The sequence below is a fragment of the Trachypithecus francoisi genome, unplaced genomic scaffold, assembly GCF_009764315.1.
Source record: "Trachypithecus francoisi isolate TF-2019V2 unplaced genomic scaffold, Tfra_2.0 Lachesis_group19, whole genome shotgun sequence".
Lineage (NCBI taxonomy): Eukaryota > Metazoa > Chordata > Mammalia > Primates > Cercopithecidae > Trachypithecus > Trachypithecus francoisi.
In genome coordinates this window covers 44,903,355-44,920,124 of record NW_022681464.1, presented here as the reverse complement: position 1 = coordinate 44,920,124, position 16,770 = coordinate 44,903,355, and the positions used below count along the sequence as shown (strand labels likewise).

The window sequence follows — 16,770 nt, the reverse complement described above, 5'->3', positions numbered from 1 at the left end:
TCCTGTAAGAAGATCAAAGCATTGCACAAGGGCCCAGTAACTGAACACCAATCAATTCCTATTTTGAAGTCAGGGCTAAGGTGGGACTTTCTTACTGACAAAACAGGGTCCTAGGTTCTGGGAATTTTAATTCCCATTTAATTTCTTCACTCTTGTGAGGTGATCACGTTGCTTTTCATGTCTTCAAACCATGCCTGCTCTTGTCATCTGGAAGACTGCTGGGCAATGGAAGCAACAACTAGGCTTGAGACAGTCACGCTTGCTAGAGCACACATGGTGAGAGATCTTAGGGGATGGCAGACTTAGTCTCTCTCTCTTTCTCACTGTCTTTCATAGACACACACACACACACACACACACACACACACACACACCCCTACCTGTTGGTCCAGCCTCTCCCAGTTAGAATGAAATGTCAAAACCCCTGTTGTCGCTTCAACTTTCTGTCCTTGTAGGTGTCCTCCAGCTGGAAGTAGCCATCAGAATGTGCCACCAATCCATGGGAATCAGCCTGTGTGGGGCCCTTGGCTCAGCAGGAAGAGAGACTCACAGGGCCATGGCGGGGAGGCTAAGGCACTGGGGGCAGGTGCCCAGAGTGGGGGTGTGGAGAGCAAGGAGCCCAGGTCCCAGCCCCACCTCCGCCTCTCACTGAGCAGATTCCCACCACCCTGCACTCCTCCTCCTGGTCTGCAGGGAATGCCGCTGCTCCTCACAGGGCCGACCCACCAGGGTGCTGGTTAGAGGAAAGGGCTTGATAAAGACTGCCCTTCTTGTGGCTGCTGGCAATGACCATCGTGGCTGTCTCACCATGGCTCTGCCACTGCTGTTACTGGTTTGGGCAACTCACAACATCCTTCAAGCCTCTTCCTTCTCCTCTAGAAGAGAAGAGTAATAATATGGCCTCATCCAGTCCTTGTGAGTCTGTAATGAGGCCCGGAAGAGAGCACGCTTTGCAGCCTCTGAAGTGCTCCCCTCATGCGAGGGAGGGCCCATCATGCTAATCCCAGATGGCAAACCTGAAGGCCTCTGGCCTCTTCAAAGCATGAGCACACAGTCCGCACTTACCTAGTATGCACCCCACACCTAACACTGGCCATGAACTTTTCTTTGAGTTATTTTACTGTTGATAAATAATTGCACTGATAAGTCAGCGTCTCATTGTGACGATTTCCCTCAGTTTGGCCAAGAGTAAAACCATCTCTTTACCTTCCTGCAAAAACCCAGGCACATTTAAGGAAGCTGAAGAGTCTTCAGAAAAATTGCATTTGGTCCGCATTTCTGAAGCGTGTGTATCTGAGCATCTATTTCTGGAACAGGCCTAGAAGCTGGAGGGAGAGGCTTCCTTCCAGGGCTTCCAGACTGACCACCAGCATGAAGGCTGAGGACCAGCCCCAAGACGACTCAGCTTGATTTAGCAGGGTAGTTTCAGACTGTATGCAGTGGGGTGTGTTTGCATTCAGGATAATTCTACTATGGAGGTCGATCAAGCACAGGAAGAAAGGAAAAGGATCACGTCCAGAAGCCGGTCCACAGACCGGCCTCAGTCAATGCTGCCAAATTGAAAACCCACAATGGCCACTCCATGCTGATAAGCACATTTCCTTCGTCAAATGTCTCCTGTTTACAGACCCAGATTTACCAGAACAAGTGGCCGCAAGTGGACACTGTGGTAGGCACGTGCTCTGTCATTTAACCCTTAGGGCCACCCAGGGAAACTGCAGTGGTTACTTCCCATCTACAGACAGAAGGATGACCTAGCATTGGGCTGGAGGCTTCCTTTAGCAGGTGGGTGTATGTGCCATCCTTCCACGCCTAGCTCCGAGAATGGGGGAGCCCTGCATTCTGGCCCCACTCCTTGCCTCTTCAAAATCACCTTTGAGGAAAGTCTAAGGGCAATTCCAAACTTCTCAAAGTGTGGTGACAGTTTCTCCACCATTTCTCCTTGAATCCACCCAAGAGTCCAACCTCTATGCGGAGCCTGGTGTCCAGGGTAACCCTGCGTTAACCTGGAGAGGAAGATTGAGACATGGCTACCTGAAAAGAGAACCTGGACTTGGTTTGCCAACAGAAGCAGAATTTAGATGAAGCAATGCATGCCTCTCTAAAAGCATCTTGGGAGACACAGGGTGTGAGAGAAGGAACGTAGATGTGAGCCCTGGATGGCCTAAGCATTGAGCCTGGGTCACCGCTCACTGACTACACCATCCCGAGCTGCGAGCTGTGCCATGCAGATAACACCAACCCCTGAAGGAACTGGAAGGTTTAAAGGCGGTAATGTGTGTAAAGTTCCTGGCTCATAATAAGCCATCAATAAATCGTGATTTTTATTACCTATTTTAAAAATATTGGAGGCTGTGGTATGTTATAGTGACTTGAATTTGGGGGATTAAGTTTGTTTTAACCAGAAAATACAGGTTGTTTCCATCTTCCATGTGAAAGCTGTGTCTAAAATATATGCATGCTTTTGTTCGCCCTCCATAGAACTGAAGAAAATCGAGTTTTTCTGTAATGGTGAAGGATGTTGCTGTAGCCGGGGACAATCATTCTGCAATTGCAGCCTTGTCACAGACTGGCATTCAGAGCACACCTGGGGACCATGTGGACCCAAGGATGAGCATCAACCCCTGCAAGGAAGCAGGTTTTGTTTTAAAGAAATCTCTGATGTCAGAGTATTTTATTAGGGTTTGCCTTTTACTTATCAAACCAGATCGGAACTCTGTGCAGGGGCTGGCTGGGTTCCCAGTGAGGGGCTGGCTCCCAGGTAATCAAGTTTTGTTTATTCTTCATTTTTAAGGCATATTCATCTTCCCCAAGCAGAGGGAAAGCAGTGCCAATGGCAGAAGCCCAACTTCAGCTGAACCCAAGACCAGGTTGGACCTTTGTAATCTGACTGAAGTCAGAATTCCTTAAAGTCATCTGTCTCCCCAAATTTATTTGCAACCCTGAGCACTTGAATTATTCTAAGGGAAATGGAAGTGGAGAGGTAGAAGGGGGTGAAATTAGCCTCTGTTTTTGTCATTAACTCCTTATGAAGATTTAGAGATTTGCCACAAATCTTAGGGAAAAATAGATACATTTCGTTTGGTCCAAGACAATACGTTTCTGAGTTTACACACTGAGAAGAGGAGTCTTGGTTTGACTGTGGATGATTAAGCTCTGTGTTAAGACCAGCCCCCGAGTGCCCCACACCTCCCAAAGTTCATGGCAGTGTCCTCAGGTCCCTGGAATGCCAGCGGCCCTTAGCAAGCAGCAGTCTGATGAGTGAAGTGTAAAGGAGTCAGAAACATACGGATCGCATTTCCCTGAGAAAATAGATCACTTGAAAAAAGAAGGGGCAAAGTGCTTGGGAAAATGCATTATGGATTTTGTCGAGGCCAAAAAGGATGTAAACTACTTCAGATATTCTCTAAATGCTACATGTGAGCAGGCATTTCAAGCAATGCACCCTGTGTGGGAGTGTATATGGGACTGTGCAAGCCTTGGGAACTTCACCAAGACGATGTCCATTTGTGCATCCTCGAAGGCCCTCTAAGTGGTTTTGCACACAGTCAAGAAGAATATACACAGACAAGTGCTATTATCAAAGGGGGAAACTGGAATCTCACTCATTGTGCTTTGTAAGAAAGATGCCCTGCCCTTTTTTCTAATGTTCTGAGTTGAAAAATATCAAATGGGACAATCAATGCAAAGGTTTTCTATAGACTTTTGGCTGATTTTTAAAGATGCTTAAAATTGTGTGGCTGCAAACACATCCTGCTTTAATCAGGATGCATTTTAGCAATCTTCCTAAAGATCGTTGTCAAAATGGATGAAAGAGCCCCAAAGCATATTCTTCACAGCCAGCTTGCCCAGACACGAGGAGATGGCAAAACTTGGCACAGAGACCCCCGGTTTCCCCCAAGGCTGTGCGCCACCTCCCAGCCAGGACTCCCAGAAGCAAGGAAGGCTTCCTCTCAACCTACCAGGCTGGTCCTGACCCAGGCCCTCCATCTTCTGGGCAGTGAATCAGCCACAGCATCATACTCAGGCCTTGGCAGAGCCTACAGGGTGAGGAGCCTGGGAAAGCAAACCAGACGTGCAGGTGAAGCGTCAGCACCTTCAGCCCGCCTGTCCCAGCCAGGTCTTCCCAACCCGCCGGGACAGGTGCCCCGTTCTTATTGCTTGTTCGCCCAGGAAGTCCCATCTCCCTCCGCCCTCTCAATCTCTCTCTACATTTCTCTCTCTCCTTCTCTAACTCTCTCTATCTCTATGTCTCTATATCTTTTCTATCTTTATCTGTCTATGTCTCTCTCTCTTTCTCTTTATGTCTTTCTGTCTCTCTATATCCTTATCTCTGGCTCTCTCTCTACCTCTCTCTACTCCTTCTTCTCTCTACTCCTCTACCTCTCTCTCCTGCCATGCAGTGTGGCCTGAGTCAGGATGGGTGCGGACCTGTTCTATGAGTCAGTATGAGGACTCTTCAGTACCTGCTTTGTGGGTAACATAGGTGGCCTTTCATCCTCCATCAGCTGACTGTCACGTCTCACTCTTCCACTGGATCAAAAATTGGGTAGGAACAAGGGGTAACAATTCATGAGATTCCCTCAAAGGCCCCTGGAGTCTTCATCCTTGAAAATCTCAACTCCACACCCCAAAACCTCCCGAAAAGGCCTCCACTGAGGTTTGCAGCCAATCCTGACTTCTCAAGTCCCTCCTCTTCCCATTCCTTAGATCACTGATATCCAGGTCTCCTTCTCCCACCAGCACAGGTGAAGATGTTGCCTCCCCCCACAGTTGAAACTGGGCCTTGGTCATGCACGTCTGCTAGAAGGCAAGCAGAGCAATGCATCTTCTGCGGCACAGCACACCCCGGCCCCTGCAGCATGAACGATGCACTGGTGGGAGGGTGGCATGCAGGTGGCACAGAGCAGGAACCACACACTCTTTCTTTAAAGTGCCAGACACTGAAGGTTTTGGGCTTTAGGGTCATCTGGTCTCTGTCACAACCAACCAACTCTGCCATTGCAACGTGAAGGCAGCCATTGACAATGCATGAACAAAGGAGCATCAGTTCCAATAAAACTGCATTTACAAAAGCAGGCCACGGGGCAGATGGCCCCGAGACGATTCCTGACATAGGCGGTGGCTGCCCTAGAGTCACCCAGGCCACAGTGGAATTTCCATACATTAGAAAGAAACCCTCACGGCTTTCAGGCACTGAAATCAGGGGGCTGTTTGTTATCACAGCATAACCCAGCCTGTCTTGACTTACACAAATTCCTCTTTTGTCTCACTCAACCCTAAATTTCTGCATTTCAACTCTGGTGTCATTTGTTTAAAATTCACACATCTTTATTTGTTACCTATTTCTTCTCTAGCCTCTCTTGCTCTCTTGAGACCCATTTTTTTTTTCTTAATTATAGACCTGGGTCTATAACTTATAGTTAACATAAATAAATTGCATTTATTTCCAGTAAAGATCAGAGAACATAATTTGAAGAAGGTAATATTAAACACAGATATAAGAGAAATACTTTATGTACAACATGGTGACTATAGTTAATAATGATGCATTATATTAATAAAATAATGTTTATTATTAAACATTGCTAAGAGAGTAGACTTTAAGTGTTCTCACCACAACAAAAGGATGTCAGGCAATATTATGTCAATTAGCTCAATTTAGCCATTCCACAATGTATACCTATTTCAAAGCAACATGTTATAGACATTAAACATATGTAATCTTTGTCAACTAAAATAAATAAGAGGCATAAGAACAAAAAATACTTTAAGTCCAAGAGTCCGGAATGCTTTAAGTCTAGAGTAAAGGATAAACAATGTGTTTTTATTCATCTTAGGTATTAGAAGGAAAAGGGTGTTTACAACTCCTTAATAAGTCTGAAATACAAGTCCATGGAAGAGAAGGGTGGACAGATTTCTGGAAGAATTGGGAAGAACACCAAACTACCTGTAGCCTTAAATCTTGAGTTTCTCAATTTGTAAGAAAAGAAACAGGAGGAGAGAAAATACTGTATCTCAGAAGTTATTTTGAAAGTCAGATCTTCCTCTTGAAAACCATACAGCTCAGAAACAAGCAAGAGGTTTCAGGGAAGAAAAAAAATCCCCCTCCTTTTAAATGCAATAACCTTAAATTCCCAGCAGGACACAAACCACATGTTGGTGTTGTGAATAAATTCTGAAAAGCATCTGAGGGTAAGTGTTTAATTATACTTGGCATGGCTACACCTTTTTACTCTCAAGACAGGAAATCCCCGGACTGTTAAGTAGGTCCAACCCCTCGGCAGAACAGATGAGAGCCTTTCTGGCTGCCCTTCCAGAATAGTTAGACCCAACTTCATTTCTAGGGCAACAGTAGCACAAGGATCCCAAACATCTAGTTACAGGGTTCCCTGCAGTCCCAGACCAAGTGAGCACCCCAGAAAGTCTTCAATGGCACCAAAAAAGTAAACCTATTTCAGGCCAAGCCCCACATCTGCCTTGGAGTGTTTAAAGCAGCCTAAGATTGCCTGCCCCAGGTTTCCTTCCAGACGTTCTGAAATTCTTACCTGGGTAACACTGTGGTCTCTGCATGAGAGGCAGGGGGCTGTGATTATAGGTCCAGACCCAGGCAGATTATGAAGTAGCTACAACATAGTGTCTCAAATTCTTTTTAACACATGCTTCCTGCATGTGACTCAAAATTTCGTTTCCTCCTTCAAAGTATATCAAATATCAAAACAAATTTTGTGAATAAAAACCCACTCAAGCAATGATAAAGTTCCAATCTGAGTTTTTGGCCACTATCTCACTATCCTGTTCTTGAGAATCACTGAGCTAGAATTTCTGCTTCCTCTCTTATTAATGGTTTTCACTTCACACATCTGTTTTCCAAATCAACCAGTGTTAGTTCATTCTCACACTGCTATAAAGAACTCTCACACTGCTATGGCGAAGCAGAAGAGAGAGAAAGAGAGCCCAGGGGAAAGTGCCACACAATTTTAAACCATCAGATCTCATGAGAACTCACTCACTATCATGAGAACAGCGAGGGGGAAATTTGCCCCCGTGATCCAATCACCTCCCACCAGGTCCCATCTCAAATTTGACATGAGATTTGGGTGGGGACACAAATCCAAACCATATCACTACCCATCCATATTATATCCATTTATCATGCAACAAACAATTATCAAGTGCCCACTACCTGCTAAGCTGGGTACTAGGTGTTAGGGAGATAAAGAGAGATAAATCATGACCCTTGCTCTAGAAGAATATAAAGAGACAATTTTAATATACTATGGAAAATTCTACATTGAAGTCATGTGAAGGGTAAGAGTCAGGAGAGTCACATGTATCCCAAAGGTGGTGGAGTGGGGTGGGCGTCATCCAAAAGAACAAAAGTCCATCCCTCTCTCTACCTCCTATGCAAACTTGCTCACCAACCCCTCATTCAAATAAAAGTAAAAATTCAAAAGTTTCACAAAAGCATTGAAGCTTATGTATCTCCATTGTTTAATCCAGTTTACCCAAATTTACAATAGAGAAAGTTGAGGTTTGTAAAGATCAGTAACATGCCCACAATTACATGGCTGCTTAGCAGTAAAACAGGGATAAAAGAAAACATGATGGTCTGGGCACAGTGGCTCATGCATGTGGTCCCAGCACTTTGAGAGGCTGAGGTGGGCAGATCACTAGGTCAGGAGATCAAGACCATCCTGGCCAACATGGTGAAATCCCGTCTCTACTAAAAATACAAAAATTAGCTGGGTGTGGTGGCACATGCCTGTAATCCCAGCTACTCAGGAGGCTGAGGCAGGAGAGTTGCTTGAACCCAGGAGGTAGAGACTGCAGTGAGCCGAGATTGCACCACTGCTCTCCAGCCTGGTGACATAGTGAAACGCTGTCTAAAAAAAAAAAAAAAAAAAAAAGAGTATATGCTGAATAACTGCTTTCCCCATTCCAGTTATCCTTTCTGCATAACAAACCACCACTTATTTTGCTCATAAATCTGTGATCTGGGCTGCCTGGCAAGAATAGCTTATTTCTAATCTATGTGGTACCAGCTGGGATGACTCACAGGAACTGGTAGAGCCATGTCCCAGGCAGCTCCCTCTAATGGCCAGTAAGACTGTGCTTGCTGTTGACTAGGAAGCTCAGCTGGGGATTTGGGCTGCATGCCTGGGCTCCTCCCCATTTGGGCCGCTCCACAGAGCTTCTTGGGCTTCCTCAGAGCATGGCAGCTGAGATCCACATTCAGATTCATGAGACAGGAAACAGAAGCTGAAAAGTTTCTGAAGGCCCGGTCTCAGAACCAGGCACAGCATCACTCTTGCTGTATTCTGTATATCAACGCAGCACAGAGATTCAAGGCATAGGAACATAGGCCTCACCTCTCAGTGGGTGGAATGGCGCAAATTCTTTTCTCAATTCACTGCATCTTCCCAAGCAATTTTGCATTTTGATGGACCTCAAAGATTTAGTTCAAAGAAACAGAAATGAAGTGTGGGAATAATGGCCTTTTGCATCTGTGCTCTGTGTGCTGTGGGCTGCTGTACTCTTCTGAGAGGTTTTAGGCAGAAGCCCACTGAGGAAAGCAGAAGTGGAGGGGCAGAAAGAGACGGGCCATTTCCAGTCAATGAAGTCACCCACGCACCCCTCAGAGCCGTGGTGCCCACACTTTGCTGCAAATTAGAATAACCTGGCCCCTTCAGGAACACGCAGAAACCCAGAGCCACCCCACATCTGTTAACTCGCCATTCCCAGAGGTGCTCAGGAAACTCTTTTTAAGAAAGCCCCCAGAGGATTGTGAAGCTGCTCTGCAGCCAGCACCTGTCTGCAAATGCAGACTTTGGAACCTGCTCTCACGATTGCTGGCACGGCACTGAATATTTTTACAGACACTGAAAAAAAGAAAATTGAGTTCCAGCCCTCTCCCCTCCCCCAGTATGAATTCCACTGTGGTTGTGGGTAATAGTCATAAGACACAGAACTCACAGAAATGTATGATTATTTCTTGTCCAAGAGCTCTGTGATGGGAAATACCCAGACAATTGAGGCACAGTGAGAGCCCAAGAGAGACCAGCACAGATTTGGGCTCCAGGTCCTCTGTGCTCTAAGTGTCAGCCTCCTCACTGACCAGGATCTGAGGCCCAGCATGGTAATCCCAGCACACTGGGAAGCTGAGGCAAGATGATCACTTGAGGGCAGGAGTTCAAGACCAGCCTGGACAACCCAGCAAGACCCCGTTTCTATAAAAAATACAAAAATTAGCTGGGTGCAGTGGTATCCCCCTGTAGTCCCAGCTAATTGGGTGGGCTGAGGTGGGATGATTACTTAAGTCCAGGAGTTTGAGGCTGCAGTGAGCCATGATCTCATTACTGTACTCCAGCCTGGGCAACAGAGTGAGACCCTGTCTAGGAAGGCAGGCAGGCAGGAAGGAAAGAGTGTCTGACCATCACCTGTCCCTCCACAGTGATAGTTATCATAACACTATCCTCAAGCGACGTGAATTTTTGCCTCTACTTCCCCTGATTTACAACTGCAGCCCCCTCAGCACTTTGCATCCCACGCAGGCAAGGAAGAGGCTCTATCCCAGGGTTTCCACCTGAGAAGGAGGAGCAGGCACGTGCATTTAACCAGTCGCGCTCTATCCCAGGGTTTCCACCTGAGAAGGAGGAGCAGGCACGTGCATTTAACCAGGCGAGCTCTATCCCAGTGTTTCCACCTGAGAAGGAGGAGCGGGCACGTGCATTTAACCAGGCGAGCTCTATCCCAGTGTTTCCACCTAAGAAGGAGGAGCAGGCACGTGCATTTAACCAGTCGCGCTCTATCCCAGTGTTTCCACCTGAGAAGGAGGAGCAGGCACGTGCATTTAACGAGTCGCGCTCTATCCCAGTGTTTCCACCTGAGAAGGAGGAGCAGGCACGTGCATTTAACCAGGCGAGCTCTATCCCAGTGTTTCCACCTGAGAAGGAGGAGCGGGCACGTGCATTTAACCAGCGAGCTCTATCCCAGTGTTTCCACCTGAGAAGGAGGAGCAGGCACGTGCATTTAACCAGTCGCGCTCTATCCCAGTGTTTCCACCTGAGAAGGAGGAGCAGGCACGTGCATTTAACCAGTCGCGCTCTATCCCAGTGTTTCCACCTGAGAAGGAGGAGCGGGCACGTGCATTTAACCAGGCGAGCTCTATCCCAGTGTTTCCACCTGAGAAGGTGGAGCGGGCACGTGCATTTAACCAGTCGCGCTCTATCCCAGTGTTTCCACCTGAGAAGGAGGAGCGGGCACGTGCATTTAACCAGGCGAGCTCTATCCCAGTGTTTCCACCTGAGAAGGAGGAGCGGGCACGTGCATTTAACCAGGCGAGCTCTATCCCAGTGTTTCTACCTGAGAAGGTGGAGCGGGCACGTGCATTTAACCAGGCGAGCTCTATCCCAGTGTTTCCACCTGAGAAGGTGGAGCGGGCACGTGCATTTAACCAGGCGAGCTCTATCCCAGTGTTTCCACCTGAGAAGGAGGAGCGGGCACGTGCATTTAACCAGTCGCGCTCTATCCCAGTGTTTCCACCTGAGAAGGAGGAGCGGGCACGTGCATTTAACCAGTCGCGCTCTATCCCAGTGTTTCCACCTGAGAAGGAGGAGCAGGCAAGTGCATTTAACCAGGCGAGCTCTATCCCAGTGTTTCCACCTGAGAAGGTGGAGCAGGCACGTGCATTTAACCAGTCGCGCTCTATCCCAGTGTTTCTACCTGAGAAGGTGGAGCAGGCACGTGCATTTAACCAGGCGAGCTCTATCCCAGTGTTTCTACCTGAGAAGGTGGAGCGGGCACGTGCATTTAACCAGTCGCGCTCTATCCCAGTGTTTCCACCTGAGAAGGTGAGCGGGCACGTGCATTTAACCAGTCGCGCTCTATCCCAGTGTTCCACCTGAGAAGGAGGAGCGGGCACGTGCATTTAACCAGTCGCGCTCTATCCCAGTGTTTCTACCTGAGAAGGAGAGCGGGCACGTGCATTTAACCAGGCGAGCTCTATCCCAGTGTTTCCACCTGAGAAGGAGGAGCAGGCAAGTGCATTTAACCAGGCGAGCTCTATCCCAGTGTTTCCACCTGAGAAGTGGAGCGGGCACGTGCATTTAACCAGGCGAGCTCTCCCAGTGTTTCTACCTGAGAAGGGGAGCGGGCACGTGCATTTAACCAGGCGAGCTCTATCCCAGTGTTTCCACCTGAGAAGGGAGCGGGCACGTGCATTTAACCAGGCGAGCTCTATCCCAGTGTTTCCACCTGAGAAGGTGGAGCAGGCACGTGCATTAACCAGTCGCGCTCTATCCCAGTTTTTCTACCTGAGAAGTGGAGCAGGCCGCATTTAACCAGTCGCGCTCTATCCCAGTGTTTCCACCTGAGAAGGTGGAGCAGGCACGTGCATTTAACCAGGCGAGCTCTATCCCAGTGTTTCTACCTGAGAAGGTGGAGCAGGCAAGTGCATTTAACCAGTCGCGCTCTATCCCAGTGTTTCTACCTGAGAAGGTGGAGCAGGCACGTGCATTTAACCAGTCGCGCTCTATCCCAGTGTTTCCACCTGAGAAGGTGGAGCAGGCACGTGCATTTAACCAGGCGAGCTCTATCCCAGTGTTTCTACCTGAGAAGGAGGAGCAGGCAAGTGCATTTAACCAGGCGAGCTCTATCCCAGTGTTTCCACCTGAGAAGGTGGAGCAGGCAAGTGCATTTAACCAGGCGAGCTCTATCCCAGTGTTTCCACCTGAGAAGGTGGAGCAGGCACGTGCATTTAACCAGTCGCGCTCTATCCCAGTGTTTCTACCTGAGAAGGTGGAGCAGGCAAGTGCATTTAACCAGGCGAGCTCTATCCCAGTGTTTCTACCTGAGAAGGAGGAGCAGGCAAGTGCATTTAACCAGGCGAGCTCTATCCCAGTGTTTCCACCTGAGAAGGTGGAGCAGGCAAGTGCATTTAACCAGTCGCGCTCTATCCCAGTGTTTCCACCTGAGAAGGTGGAGCAGGCAAGTGCATTTAACCAAGCTGAGAACAGCAAATCCCTAAGCAGATCAGAGATAGAATAAGCTGCACTGGTCAGACTCCTCCTTCAGGGATCTGAGGCCAGGAGAAGGCACAAAGGAGTGGTTAGCAGGGCAGGAGGGGACATGGCAGGCAGCCTCCACAGACCCAGGCAAGGGCTGAGGGCTCTTCAGCTTTTGCCAAGGGTCAACACCTTACACAGATGATCATTAAGACAGCTGGGCCCTAGGCCAAAAATTTATAGATGAAGACATGGAAAGAATGTCATATTCCATAAATAGACCATATGTCAATAGCATTTCAAGTTGAGGGAAAGAGGAATTATTCAATAACGAATCCTGGGATAACTGGAGAGTCATTTGAAGAAGAAAAAATAACCCCAGTCCCTATACCCAAATAAAGTATAGATCAAACTTTTTAAAAAATTTTTAAATCTTAAAAAATTTTTAAATTGTTTTGAAATGGAGTCTTGCTCTGTCACCCAGGCTGGAGTGCAGTGGCGCCATCTTGGCTCACTGCAACCTCTACTTCAATTCAAGCGATTCTTCTCCCTCAGCCTCCCAAGTAACTGGAATTACAGGCATGTGCTACCACGCCCAGCTAATTTTTGTATTTTTAGTAGAGATGAGGTTTCGCCATGTTGGCCAGGCTGGTCTGAAACTCCTGACCTCAGGTGATCCACCCGCCTCAGCCTCCCAAAGTGCTGGGATTACAGGTGTGAGTCACTGCACCAGGCCAAGATCAAAGTTATAAATGTAAAACAAAACCAAACAATGAAGAAAAATGTAGATTTCAAAGTAATTTTGGATTCTGGAAGCCCTTTGTAAGCATAACACAAGGCCTAAAGACCATGGAGAGAAACGGTGATAAATAATTTGTATAAAAATGCCAAACATCTGCACAACAAATTATGATGATGGTGACAGTGACTTGAATGCTGAAAACAAAGTGTGAAGAAACTCAACGGGCTGTGAAAATATTTGCAACACCTATGTCAAGGAACTGACTTCCAAGAGACGTATGCAAATCTGTATTTTGTAAATACATATACAATTTTTGAAGGACATAAACAGATATCAACATTAGCAATTTTTGCTACGTCTGAAAGAGACCAAGAATGAGGTTGAATTTAGTGTTTTTCTTTTTAAAATTTCTGTCTTTCTAAACTAACCGCTGATTTTCTGTTACCTCTGTAATTAAAAAAAACAGTAACAAGCAGTTCCCTAAAAGCCTTTAGCTGCTGGAGTAAAGTTGCAGTGGTAACTTTCTAGGCTCCTGGTAGCTGAGTGGGAACAGCATTTTGAAGGAGGGACCTCTTTCCCACACTGCTGAAATCACAACTTATAGGCAATCACACCTTCCCACTGTTGAAGAAAAAATCCTTTGAAAGACTTTATGTAACGATTTCATTCAAACATATTGAATGAAAAAACAGCTGGCACAACCTGGAGAAAGATGAGTATTCCAAGTTTTTCAGCCTTCCAGAATTACTCTTTCTTTTTAAAGCCATCTGAAGCAGCTCAGTTCCATATGCAGGAACACAGCAGGTCCCACCATTCTCAAGTCCCACGGCTGTCCCCATTTCGGCTCCTTACTACCCCAGGACTGTCCCCACCCCCATTCTGGCCTTCTCGCAGATGTCATCCTCTCCCCAGCTGCTCCATAGCCTGGCCACACTCTCCTCTCTGGCATACAGGGCGCAGGTTACCTGTGATCACCTGTGACTGTGTGCCTTCCCTCACCTCTGCTGGTGATCAAAATCATCCTTGGAACTTTGGAAAATGGAGACCCACTCTCTGGGAGAAAAAAGGAGGTTAAAGGCAAGCCTTTTTTATTCTTTATAAACTTTATTTGGATGTGACTGATGTACAACCAACTGCACATCTTTAAAGATTATAATTTGATTGATATATACATATGTATATATACATACATACCTATACACACACATATACACCCATGAAAGTATCACCACAATCGAAGACTTTTTTTTCTTTATAAAAACACCCTGAGAGTTTCCTTGTGCCCCTTTGTAATCCATCTCTCCCTGTATTCTCTGTTCTCTGGTCATCTCTGACATGCTTTCTGTCACTATAGATTAGTTTGCATTTACTAGAAATTTACAAAAATGTAACTATCCTCTTTAGCCAGGTCCTTTTTAGTGCCTGGCTTCTCCCTCTGAGCATGATTATTTTGAGATTCATTCACATTGTTGAATAAACCAATCACTCATTCTTTCTTATTGCCGAGCAGCATTTGACTGTATGAGCAGAAAACAATGTGTTTATTGATTCACCCACTGGTGTTGTTCAAGAAATAAAACAATCTGCACAGAAAAGGATCCCTCCATACCAATAGAAGAGGGAAAAATGACCTTTCGTTCTTGAGTAAGTATTTACCATGTTTACATGTATGTGAGGTAGCCTGAAAATGACTATAAAGCTAGGGTGGGGGCGGTGGGGGGTGGTGAAATCTGGCACTTTTTCTGGAGCAAGGGAGATGAAAGAACAGTAAGTTCTCTTGTCTTCAAGACTAAATGACCACTGTGCACACAGTATCCTGCAGATTTCCTGCAAGAAAGCCTTGAGATAATGATAAGATTCATTTATCTGGCTGGACCTGAGAAGCAGCCTCGCATTGAAAACACGGGTGCTGGGGATAGGCCCCCAAATCTGGCCATAAACTGGCCCCAAAACTGGCCATAAACAAAATCTCTGCAGCACTGTGACATGTTCATGATGGCCATGAGGCTCACAGTGAAGGTTGTGGGTTTACTGGAATGAAGGCAAGGAACAACTGGCCCATCCAGGGTGGAAAATTGCTTCAAGACATTCCTAAGCCACAAACAATAGCATGAGCGATCTGTGCCTTAAGGACATGTTCCTGCTGCAGATAACTAGCCAGAGCCCATCCCTTTGTTTCCCATAAGGAATACTTTTAGTAAATCTATAATCTATAGAAACAATGCTTATCACTGGCTTGCTGTCAATAAATATGTGGGTAAATCTCTCTTCGGGGTTCTCAGCTCTGAAGGTTGTGAGACCCCTGATTTCCCACTCCATATCCTATATTTCTGTGTGTGTGTCTTTAATTCCTCTAGCACCACTGGGTTAGGCTCTCTATGACCGAGCTGGTCTTGGCACACTGGAGATTGGGCTCAATCCCTAAGAGGTACCTCGCTATTCCAAAGTTCAGAAAAAGGACTCCAGTTCACTATGTCTCCAAGAAGACATTCTAAGAAAAGAAGGGAAAGGAAAGCAGCCTCTTTACATGTTATAAATGGAGAAAATAATTTTCATTTACCCTTACAGAGAACATTTGGGTGACTCCCTATTTGGGGCTACTTCAAGAAAAGCTGCTATGAACATTCATGCCCAAGTCTTTGTCCCAACATGTTTTTGTTTCTCTTGAAAAGACTTAGGAATGAAAGACTGGGTGGATCAGATCATAGGGTAGATATTTGTAACTTTTAAAGAAACTGCCAAAGTGTTTTCCAAAGTGATTGTACCATTTTACATTTCTACCAGAAGTGCATGAGAGTTCCAGTTGCTCTACACCCTCATCAGCACTTAGCATGCTCAGTTTCTTTCATTGCAGCCAATCTAATGGGTGCTTAGTGGTAGTTCATCTTACATTTCATTGATCTTTACCTGATACAAATTATGTTCAGCATCACCTCATGTGCTTGCTAGGCATCTGTAAGTGTCTTACAAACCTTCTTCTCCAAGTGTCCACATAGTTTTCTTTTGAGTTGCTTGTATTTTTATAATTGACATATAGGAGGAATTCTAATATATTCTCTACACAAAACCTTTGTTTGATATTTTCTCCTACTCTGAAGGAGACTTTTGCATGCCCTTAATAGTGTCTTTGTAAGAAAGAAAATAATGTTGATGAAGTACAATTAATAAAAATTAAAATTAAACTTCTGACCTCCAGAATTTTGAGAAAATAAATTTCTGTCATTTTAAGCCACCAAGTTTGTGGCAATTTTACAACAGCTGTAGAAATTTAGTACACTGGTTACACTAGCTGGTTTGGGTCTGTCCTTTGCATGGGTAGTTCAAGGGTTAGGCTGTGTGGATTTGTACACAGAATTAGAAGGGGTCCTCTTGGTTTTTTCCTCTGCAATTATCTGCTCCCTTTTTAATCTTTGGGGGTTCCCTTTTCTAGTTCCTCTAGCAAGAAGGATGGAGTTTCCATTAAAGTTTTAGGGACTCCATGACTGGGACCCACTGCTGTGTGAGGTCATTTCTCCAAGTTTTGACTTCACTCTGCAATCTGCCTGTTCTTGTTTACTTCTCAAAATCCTCAAATCATCGTTTTGTATTTTGCCCAGTTCTTAGTTGTAATTACCAGTTGAGGGCAGGGGTATAGTGGGCTTATCTGCCTGATGGAACAGGAGCCTCCCTCCTCTTTCAGCCTGTCAAGGTGAGCATCTTGCTGTAGAATATGTGCCAGAGTCTGTCTAGAGCAAACCTTTGTGCAAGTTGTTCAGTTCTGCAGCCTTTTTTGAAATTCTTAGCTTGGGAGAGATGAAGAACAAGTGGGGAAAATGTCAGATTCAACCAATGCAATGATAATTATCAGTCCTTGGTTGTTTTTATCAATATGCAGTGTACAACAATACTTCTGCTCACAACTGACTAATCAAGAAAATAGCAGACTATTTTGGAGTAAGTAAGAATGACTAACCTTGAAGAGCAATTCATTCCACAAATCCTGTGCCCCAGGCAGCGTGCTTGGTGCTGAAGATGGAAATGAAA

General features: G+C 45.9%; 1 long non-coding RNA gene across 1 annotated transcript in view; it reads right to left on the bottom strand.

Annotated features, from left to right (window-relative positions):
* Positions 1 to 16,770, bottom strand: part of LOC117064157 — a 151,246-nt gene that overhangs the window by 91,280 nt on the left and 43,196 nt on the right. The window contains exon 2 of the long non-coding RNA XR_004429294.1: positions 3,963 to 4,056. This is a non-coding gene — a long non-coding RNA (uncharacterized LOC117064157). The remainder of the gene's footprint in view (positions 1 to 3,962; positions 4,057 to 16,770) is intronic.